Source organism: Saccostrea echinata, unplaced genomic scaffold, assembly GCF_033153115.1.
Source record: "Saccostrea echinata isolate AGI-Se365-2 ecotype Australia unplaced genomic scaffold, CSIRO_AGI_Sech_v1 ptg000057l, whole genome shotgun sequence".
In the NCBI taxonomy this organism is placed as follows: Eukaryota; Metazoa; Mollusca; class Bivalvia; order Ostreida; family Ostreidae; genus Saccostrea; species Saccostrea echinata.
This window is the reverse complement of record NW_026889806.1, coordinates 5,941,023-5,952,065: the sequence shown is the minus strand read 5'-3', so window position 1 is coordinate 5,952,065 and position 11,043 is coordinate 5,941,023. Positions and strand designations below refer to the sequence as shown.

The following is an 11,043-nucleotide window of genomic DNA, read 5'->3' as shown; positions in this document are numbered from 1 at the left end:
TAATTTTTTAATATACATCCCTGTTTTTGAGTTGTTGCCCTTTAATTGATACTTAAGGAGATCTTTTGACCTCAGGATCTTTAAATGATTTTCACATGAAAAAAAATGTAGGTAATATATCATAGTTGTGTCAGATGTTCAGATTATTGGCTAAACTTCTAAAATCCTCTACCGTTCACGGTAGCTCAGTCGGTAGAGCGCTCGCTCCGTGATCGGGAGGTCGTGAGTTCGAATCTCGGCCGCGACAGACCTAAGTCGATAAAAAATAGGTAGCAACTGTTCCTTCGCCATGCGCTCGGCACTTTGAAGTGAAAGTTGCGGGTCTTTCGGATGAGACCTTAAAAACCGAGGCCCCGTGTCACGGCAGGCGTTGGCACGATAAAGATCCCTCACTGCTCAATGGCCCTGAGTGCCGAGTAAAGGTCAAAATTTGAAGCCCTTCACCGGTATCTGGTGACGTCTCTATATGAGTGAAAAATTCTCGAATGGGACGTAAAACAATATACAATCAATCAATCAATCTAAAATCCTGAAACTATGTGAAGGCAGATCTTGAGGATTTTTTCAATGAAATTTCGCTGCTTTATTGTAATAACTTTAAAAATGTTAATAATTTAGCAATACATTTAGAACAAAAGCTCTGTAGAATTATGAAAGCTTTTAGATAGCATCAAGGAAAAGGGGCTGGACATATATTTAGTGGTCAGAAGCTCAGAAATATCTTTTTTGTTCGCTAAAAATATTGATATATCATGAAAAAAATTGAAGGCAATGATTTCTAACATATGTAATTTTGGTATGAGGAGGCACAAGCTACGTGGTATATTTTATTTGTATTTGATTAAACAAATGTTTGAGAATCATACAGGAACAAGTTGTGTATAGGCCAGCCAGCTAAGCCTTTTCAGGGCCTGAATGCTTATGATGAACATGGCTGTTTTTTTTTTTTAGATAAGCGCCGTTAATAAATTGATTTAATTCAATGTATTCTTTCTAATTAGGTCATCTGAATCACTCAAGTGACCTATTGCTATCTCTTTCCGTCCGTCGTCGTGCGTCGTTCGTCGGTCATAAACTTTTGAACATTTTCAGCTTCTTCTCTGGAACCAGCAAACCAATTTCAACCAATTTTGGCATCTAGCATCTATGGGTGAAGGGGAACAAAAATTGTGAAATTAGTGGCCCCTGCCCCCCCCCTCCCCAGGGCCTGAGGGGTGGGACCAAAACCATCAAAATTAATGCAATTTTTAAAAATCTTCTTTACTCCTGGACATCAAGAAGTCAAACTGTTGGCATGATGGTAATAAGCATCGAGCCCTCTACCAAAATTGTGAAATTCATGGCTCCAGGGTCAGAGGTTCTGGTGCTAGGGCGGGGCTATATAGATCATATAGTGAAAGTGTCTTATTTCTTTGAAAATTTTTCTTCTCTGCTCCTTGGTATTAAATAAACTAACTAAGTACATAGTTATGATGAGCAATAGTGCCTCTTCCAAAATTGTGAATTTCATGGCCTCAGGGTCAGGGGTTCTGGTAATTGGGCGGGGCTCTATTGATTTGTAGTGAAAATAAATTAATTCATTGAAAATCTTCTATGCTCCTAAGTATTAAATAAACTAACTAAGTACATAGTTATGATGTGCAAGAGTGCCTCTTCCAAAATTGTGAATTTTACGGCCCCTGGGTCAGGGGTTCTGGTGTTAGGACGGGGCTCTATTGATTATATAGTGAAAATGCATTAATTCTTTGAAAAGTTTCTTCTCTGCTCCTGGGTATTAAATAAACTATTTAAGAACATACTTATGATGAACATGGCTGCCTTTTTAGAAATATTAATTTCATGGCCGCTGGGTCAGGGGTTAAGATGTTAAGGCAGGGGCTCTATTGATTATATAGTAAAATTGCATTAATTCTTTGAAAATCTTCTCTGCTCTTGGGTTTTAAATAAACTAACTTAGTGCATAGTTATGACGAGCATGGTTGCCTCTTCCAAAATTGTGAATTTCATGGCCCCAGGGTCAGGGGTTCTGGTGTTAGGCAGGGGCTCTATTGATTATATAGTGAAAATGCATTAATTCTTTGAAAATCTTCTTCTCTGCTCCAGGGTATTAAATAAAGTAACTAAGTACATCGGAGTGCTGAACAATTTAAATCGTTTAAATGTCATTCTATTTAACCTCCAACACACTCCAAAGACATTGTATGACGTTTTTCCTCCTTACGAACCACTGGGCTAGAAAAGCTGAAACTTATGTGGAAGCATCTTGGGGTAGTGTAGATTCTAAATTGTTCAAATCATGGCCCCCGAGGGTAGGGCGGGGCCACAATATGGAATCAAAGTTTTTGCATTGAAATGTGTAAAACAAATATATAAAAATCTTCTTCACAAGAACCACTAGGCCAGAAAAGCTGAAACATATGTGGAAGCATTCTTGGGTAGTGTAAATTCTAAATTGTTCAAATCATGACCCCTAGAGGGGGGGGGGGGGGAGTAGGACTGGGTCATAATAGAGAATCCAATTTTCACATTGAAATATATAGGAAGTATCTTTTTCCCCCATATTTTATTCATTGAAACAATATAACAAGAACGTGGGGCAATGACATCCGCAGATGTTCCCCTATGATAATCCTCACTAGGGGTGCCAGGGGCTCCCTAGATTGGATAGCAATATATATTTAATTGAAAAATAATATAACAATATTTGAATCAGTAATGAAACAGATAGATATAATTATACATGTATGTTGCAAGGGGAATACACACAAAGTACTGTCCAACACACCCCTTAGCAACATGTATAGAGGGCCAGGTCACCCTCTTATACTTCATACAAAAGTTATATCATAATATACATAAATATAAATACATATTCATATATTAATAATGAAAAAAAAAACCTGGAACAATAATTGCAAGGTTTACAAAGTTTAATGCCAAAGATTGCATAATGTGAAAATTGAATGTGATGCTTCGATATCGTTTGGTCACTACATAGAATTTCATGAGAGCATATTTTTAATAAATAAATAATAAAATTAATGAAAAAAAAAATAAATAACAGAAAATTAGAGGAATATAGATTTTTAAAAAAATGCATTCTTTTAGTTGTTCATTTATAGAATTCTAGACTATAGAATTGTAAACTAACTACATGCATACAATAATTCAGCATTTGCTTTAAGAGACAGTTTCTAAAAACGTAATTGTTCGTTTAAAAAGTTTTTTTGTAAATTATCTATTTTATGTTTTCCCTTTAGTTGGCCATTTGGGGGGTCCTGTAATAGTAAGGATAAATTGGATTTGATTTCATTTTTAAAGGCAGCATTTATACTTAAATAATTTACTTTCGCATTTTCATATTTAACTTTGCTTCTCGTTTTCCATATTACGCACTTATAAATGTATATCAAGGTGTTGACAAAAATTCTTGAGCTTTGAGGTTCTTTTAAGTACCCTAAAAGTTATTGTTTGTGGATCCAGTTCCAAATTATAATTTAGGTCTAACACGTTAAGAATTGTGTCTTCCACTAATTTAATTGTTGGTTTACAATGAAAAAATAGATGTTGTTGGTTTTCCCTTTGGCTTTTACATAAATTGCATATACCATTGAATAATCCAATTTTACATAATTTATCTTCAGTATACAAGATATTATGGACCCCTTTCCATTGAAATTCTTGAATTGTATGTTTTATTTTACTCTTGATATGCTGTCCAAAACTAAATTCCACTGTATGTTAATTTGAAATATTTTTCCCCATTTTTCTTCACTTTTTGGTACTGTTTTCTTATTTAGGATTTTTTCTATGCATTTTAATCTAACATCATCATTATTTACTACTTTATTTGTAGTTCTTTTAATGAGAAAGTTATTATCCAATTTATAAGGGAGTTTTGATTCAATCTTATAGACCAAGCTCTGTCCTCTCAGTATTTGATAATATGATTTGGGAATGGCAGCTTTTAATTTACTATATTCAAATATCCAGCACCTTTTATCTACCAATTTGTTAAATATAATGCTATTGTATTTAAAACAATTACCTTCATCATTCCAAATATCTTTGATTTTTGATAAGCCACTTCTATTAAACGATGCCGCATATAGTGATTTCCCTTGAAATTGTATTAATTTATTTCCAAACAGTTGAAGGTTGAGTATTTCATCTCGATTTACAGGCTCAAATTTTGATTGGAATTCACTAAATGCAATAAGTGCTTTTTTATTAAAAAAAAAAAAAAATAGACATATTATTTAAAGATAATTGAGTCAAGTCAGAACAAGAGCATAGGAAATATTCCTGTCTTGGATGTATATCTTTACTTTTTAAGCAGTGCTTTCCAATAGCATTCCAATTTTCGGATTTTGAATGCATTATTTTATATATCGTTTTTATTTATTTACTTTTAATGAAATTAAAGGTATTTATCATGTTCATTCCTCCTCCATTCTTACTTAAACAGCACACATTTCTGTCTATTTTATTTAATTTATTATCCCAAATAAAAGACCAAATAATATCATTTATTTTTTTGGCATAAGTATCGGGAATTCCTCTCATTTCAATTTCAAAGCCAATGATTGGAATCATTAAATTCTTTATGATCAAAGTTTTCCCTTTAATTGTAAGGTTTCTAGTTTTCCAAACATGCAAACTGTTCATAATTTTTTTTCTATTTTTTCCATCCATATTGCTTCAATATTAATTCCATATCCATGATATACCCCCAAAGTTTTTATATTACTTTTTATCCACTGAATTTTTTTTAAAAGTTTGGTATTTTACCCTTGATTTTCCAATAAACAGACCCTTTGTTTTTGAGAAATTGATTTTTGCCCCTGAAGCTTTTTCATATATTTTTAAAACATTGAAAGAATTTATTATAAATTCTTCATTTTTATTAAACAACTGTGTGTCGTCTGCAAACATATTTATTTTATATTCTATATTTTGATTACCGTCTTCCTTGGAAGACAGTATACAGAGTTGAAGTATTTTACAGTCTTCGGACTATGCACTTCCTCTCTTTTGTGATTGGTAGAAATTGCATGATGAGAAAATTTTCAATTATTTCATTGGTTGAAATGCTGTTCAAGGCAAGGGAGATAATTTTCTGATGATTTAATTTTCGTACGACTGAACAATTTTTCAAGATTTTCAATCGTAAAAAAATATAACAAAACGAACAGTGGAAATTGGCTGTAATTAATTCGAAATAACAGCTAGTTTTTTTTTTATAACAATTACAAAAAAACCGTTTCTATATTTTTATTGTTAACAGAATTGATCTCTATTGCATACAAGCCTTACAGCTTGTATGTATTCTTTTTCCCTTGTTTGCACTGTCTTTCTAATTTAGGCAGCACTCGGCACACCTCGGCCGATTTGCACCTCATCTACGTATCACAAAGGTGACGGAATCAGTCGAGGTTTGCCGAATGATCTCGGCAGCAGAGTCGAAGTTTATTCAGACAGCTGAGCATCTGTTAACCTTTCACTTGGTAGGGCTTATGTCAGAAAAAAACAATGAAGAATATACAAAACCAAGAAATTTTCAAGAATTATGCAGCCTGATAGGTTTAGATCAGTTTACTTTTTAAGGGGGACCGATCCTCTGATAAGAGAGATAACTTTTCAAGGAAAATATCCTAGTATTACTCATAGTTTACTTAATCAGAGTTTGATTATCGAGACCTTTGAGCAGTCAAATCGATCAAACTTAATTAATATGGAAACATTACCTTATATTTCCTTTGACTGTACTTTTCAAATTGTTTTATTATGTTTGACCAAAAAAAAAAAAAAAAAAAAAAAAAAAAAAAAAAAAAAAAAAACCTTAAAACTTGAATTAGTTCTATCTTTTTAACGATCATTTTAAAAATGGTTTAATATATCAAGCACCAAATGTAGAATTATTATTAGTATTACATTTTTTTTCCAAAAAATATTTATAAGATAACTCTTGCTAACAGATGTATTGTTTTCTTACAACCACATATAACATTGTGATATTCTGACTTAGGAAGCAGCGCTTCATTATGATTTCTAACATGAATTTAGTAGGTATGACATTAAATATTATTTTCATATACACCGCATATTTCTGATTTTATGTTGTGATAATAAATTATTACTCTTCCTAATCTCTGTGTTAAAATTTCTTCATATTATGATCGGACATAAAAATCATTTCTGAAAAAATGAGCAGCGTTTCATACCTCATACTATTTTTCATTTGATTTTGATGCTATAGTTCTTGATGAAAATCAATGTTGGGAAGTTTAAAATTTTTTTGTGAAATTTGGAGCAGAGGGTCATTAGTCCTTAAGGTTGTTGCTAAAGACGGTAAGCTTTTTGGAAAAGCTCTACTTGTCTTCACTAGGAATTAAGATGCCCTTTATCTGAGGATTCTGTCTAATTGCACAAGCCATAGGCTCTATTTGAAGAACATAAAGCAAAGGGGCAATAGGACATCCTTGTCTTGCTGATCTTGAAATTGTAAAGTATTTTGATACAAATCATTTGTTTTAATGCAAGTTTTTGACTTTATAAGAAGCATTTTTATCCAATTGCAATATTTGCTACCAAAGTTAAATCTCTTTAATGTTGCTTCTATTCAGCCCCATTCTATTCTGTCAAAAGCGTTCTGTTGATCTAGAAATATAATTGCCCCTTCTAAATCTTCATTATCTGCATAATCAATGATATCTTGAATCAGCCTATTAGCATCACTGATATTTCTACCCTTTACAAACCCTTTTTGATCTGGATGAATTAATTTTGGCAGTGCTGCTTTTAATCTTTTCGGGGAGAATTTTAGCAATAATTTTATAATCATTGTTGAGCATTGTTAATGGTCTCCAATTTTTTATATCTTCTCTTTCATTCCCTTTATGTATTAATGAAATGACTCCTTTTGTTTATGATTCACAGAGTGTAGCCTTATGAAAAATGTGTTTTATAATTTTTGAAAATTCAGTTTTAATTATATCCCGGTATATCTGATAAAAAGTTGATAAAATCCCATCTTCTCCAGGAGATTTATTTGGTTTTATGACATAACTGCTTTATATATTTCGTTATCATTTATATCACTATCGAGCATGTTTACAACATCCTCATCTAATCTACATTGTACTTCCGCTAATAGTAATTTTCCACTTTCGCTATCCCAATCCTCTGTATTTAATAATTTGTAATAAAAAATTATTTGCTCTTCAATAATTGAATCAATGTCAGTTTTATAAGTACCTTTTTCTGTTTTAATTCCACTTCACAATTTTTTCTCTCCATTACTCTTTTCTAATTGAAAGAAATGTTTTGAAGGAGCTTCTCCTTTAAACCACCTACATTTTGATCGTATTATTGCCGCTTCTGTCTTATCTATATATATTTCTCTAATTTTTTGTTCAAGATCGTTTTGATACTTTTTATCAGTTTTAAGATTGTTTTTAATCTCTTCTAATTCTTTTTCTTATTTCTCAAGTTTTTGTTTATTAGTCCTTTAGCGGTGAGACCGGAGGGGACTATAGGTTTCCTCTTAGTCTGTCCGTCTGTCTGTCCGTCTGTCCCTCTGTTTGTCTGTCAGTCTGTCCCACTTGGTTTTCCGCACTTTTTTCCTAAACGTTTGCAGATATTGAGCTGATTTTTGGTATGTGAGTATGTGAGTGTATCTTGATGAGTTACAGATCAAGTTTGCATTTCGTTTTGCTTCATAGATTTTTGACGGAATTATGGCCTTTTCAATTTTAAGGGTTTTCCGCAAATTTCTTCTAAATGCTTTCAGATATTGAGCTGATGTTTGGTATGTGACTTTACCTTGATTAGTTATAGATCAAGTTTGCATTTCGTTGTTTTTTGACGGAATTATGACGTTTTCAATTCTTAACGGGTACCAGATTACACTTGCCGGTAGGGGACTAGTATTGCTAATGCAATACTCTCAGAATGCTTGTTGACATTTAATTTTTTGACATCTCAATACACAATGTTTTTATCTTATATTTAGTTAAGTCCCACCAATATAGAATATCCTGACAAATGTCTAAACTGTTTTTGTAATTTTCCCAGAATGCAACAAATGTTTTTTTTTTTTTTTTCGGAAATCTTCGTTTGTTAATGTTTTATGATTCATTGTCCATAATCCTGGACCTCTTTGGATATTATCCACTTGTAGTTTTAGTGTTATCAAATCATGATCGCTAAATGGAAAGTGTATTATGGCACAGTTATTTAATTTGTGCAATATATTTTCACTTGTTAGGAAAAAATCTATTCTTGATTTTGAATTGCCCCTGTGAAATGTATAACATATTTTTTCAAGATTTCTTTCTAGCCAAATATCTTGCAATTCATATCGTTTTATTAATTCATTAAGTTCTGATGCAGCAATATCCTTGCGTAGGGGCACGGGCTGTCTATCAAGGTGTTTGTTTTGTGTGCAATTAAAGTCACCGCATATAATTTTATGATTGGCTGTTTCATCAAATTTTAATGAATCAAAGTATTGTTTTCTATCCACTTCATTATTCGGTGTGTAAATACACTTAAGGTCCACTGTTTTCATTATTTTTATGCTAACAGTTATTTCCCTTCCTTCGCTATCATATGTAATATTTTTAATATTAAATTCGTGTTTTGGGGTAAAGAATAACATTCCCACATCCCGTGATTCGCTGGAACACTTATTCCATATTGAATTAGACCCTTTAAAAGTTTTCCACTCATTTTCCCACGTTTGTGTATCTTTATCTGTCCCATGTGTTTCTTGTATACAAATTATATCGTATTTGCGTTTTCTCAACCATGAAAATATACGCATTCTTATCTTCTTATCTCGTAACCCGTTAACATTAATAGAGGCGATTTTTAGAGTCATTTTAAGTGATAGTGCAATATATATATATATATATATATATATATATATATATATATATATATATATATATATATATATATATATATATATATATATATATATATATATATATATATATATATATATATATATATATATATATATGTATGTATGTATGTATATCATGATAAAAGAAAAAGAAATATGAACAATATATATATACAGGTAATAATTATGTACATGTATGCTTTATATTAGTGTCCGATCTATGTAAAAATAGTATATTGATCAGCACAGTTATAATATACATTTTTTGGATTTTACCCTGCTTTTCGGTCGAAGCTGGGGTGTTTGAACTTAACTTCCGTTTTGAAATGCTTGGTGTTCGAAGAGGATCGTCCGCTGAACAGTTATATTTACAAAAAATATCGGCAATTTTCTCGACTCCCTCGCTTCTAATATGCACACCGCTGGGGTCATTGCTGTCATAAAGTGCTCTAGTAGCAAGCCCTTGATTATTGATGAATGAACTGCATACATCAATCACGGATAATAACTTGTTTTTTTTCACACAGTTTTTCAAGGAATTTATTTACATGCCAAGCGTTGTCGTTCATTTTTTTTTAATCCCGGCGCTTTTTCCTTTTCTAGGTATGATAGTACATACAGCAATATGAGCCTCGGGAAAAGTTTCTTGAATCTTGTTAAGGCCCATCATTACATTGCCCGTTAAATCAACGATTTCATCCTGACATTTGGTAACATCATTTGTTCCCAAATGGACGATTACTTTTTCAGGCGTAGTTTCATCTAATTTTTTCCTTGCGTATTCTAGCAATTGCGACACGTTTTCGTAGGATGATCCAGAAACCGAAGCGTTCAAGATGTTTGGCGGAAGCTTTTGAATGCGCTTGCAGTTCGACGCCCCTAGAATAACGGTATCAATCTGTTTGTCATGCTTGTCCGCTTCCGTATTGTATGTTTCGCTTCGATGGTCATCGTCGTATAAAGCCTTCTGCCTTCATTAATATCTGCAGCATATTTACCATACTTTTGTAGCATTTTTTCAGCAAGTACCTCGTAGTTTTTCTTGCAAGACCCTCTAGGAACTATCTTCAAAAATCTTCTCCAGAACCACTGGGCCAGAAAAGCTGAAATTTATGTGGAAGCATCCTGGGGTAGTGTAGATTCTAAATTGTTCGAATTATGACCCCTGGGTATCATTATTTTCTGCAAATAAGTATCTCCAATATTTATTATTATTTGTAACTTAACTGTTGATTATTTATTAAATTAATTTAAAAATAAATGTTGTTGGAAGTATATTCATTTAGTACGATGCTGCAAGATTAAATTTAGATACAGCAACACATATGTAAGGATACGGCGCTGCAACATTTTGATATTATGTCAAAGAGCACAAATCATTCATAGAGAGATGATAATCCTTTATTAAACAACTGCTGAATAATTACCAAAATATTCATTTCTATAGGGAACACGTTTTCTTCACAGTTACAATAGAAATATATGTACATGTTTCAACTATATCTGAGATTTATGGAGAATCATATAGAGTATCATTGTCTTACGATAATGTGGGAATGTTTATTTATTTATTTATTTCTTCTGGAAGTGTTCAGAAGAATTTTTTTCACATGGAATGCCAATGTCTGCACTCCAAAAGTAATTTATTTAGGAGATGTATTGTTGTTTCTGCACCTAACAATAGAATAGATACAATGCATGGAAAAGATCAGAGACATTCATTTTGCTTTTACCGTTCGTTCATCGTTCACTTTGCACTCGCGTTTGCGCTCCGTTCGCTCACCGTTCACCGTTGACTAACCGTTCACCAATTTGCGTTCAGTGTTCAGACATCGTTCATTCACCGTTCGCTCTGCGTTTGTTCAACTTTTGTTGATCGTTCGCTCTGCGTTCACTCACCGTTCAAGTGGGAAAGTAGAACATTCAGGGACTGTATGGGGACTCGATATATCCCGGTGATCTTGAGATAAAAGACACCACAAAGTCTACCATATATTTCATATTTGGATGTTTTACTGACTAATGAAGATAAAGGCAAACTAACAACCAAACTACGAGATAACTTCAGCTTTTCCATCGTCAACTCTCCTTATTTATTTAGTAATATCCCACTATCACTGCATATGGTGTTT

General features: G+C 32.5%; 1 long non-coding RNA gene across 1 annotated transcript; it reads right to left on the bottom strand.

Moving 5' to 3' along the window:
- Positions 1–6,387: 6,387 nt before the first annotated feature.
- On the bottom strand, positions 6,388–8,560 carry LOC133174150 (uncharacterized). The gene is made up of 2 exons (XR_009719084.1): positions 7,966–8,560; positions 6,388–7,508 (listed from the first exon to the last, which is right to left on the bottom strand). It is a non-coding gene; the product is annotated as an uncharacterized LOC133174150 (long non-coding RNA).
- Between the last annotated feature and the right edge of the window lie 2,483 nt (positions 8,561–11,043).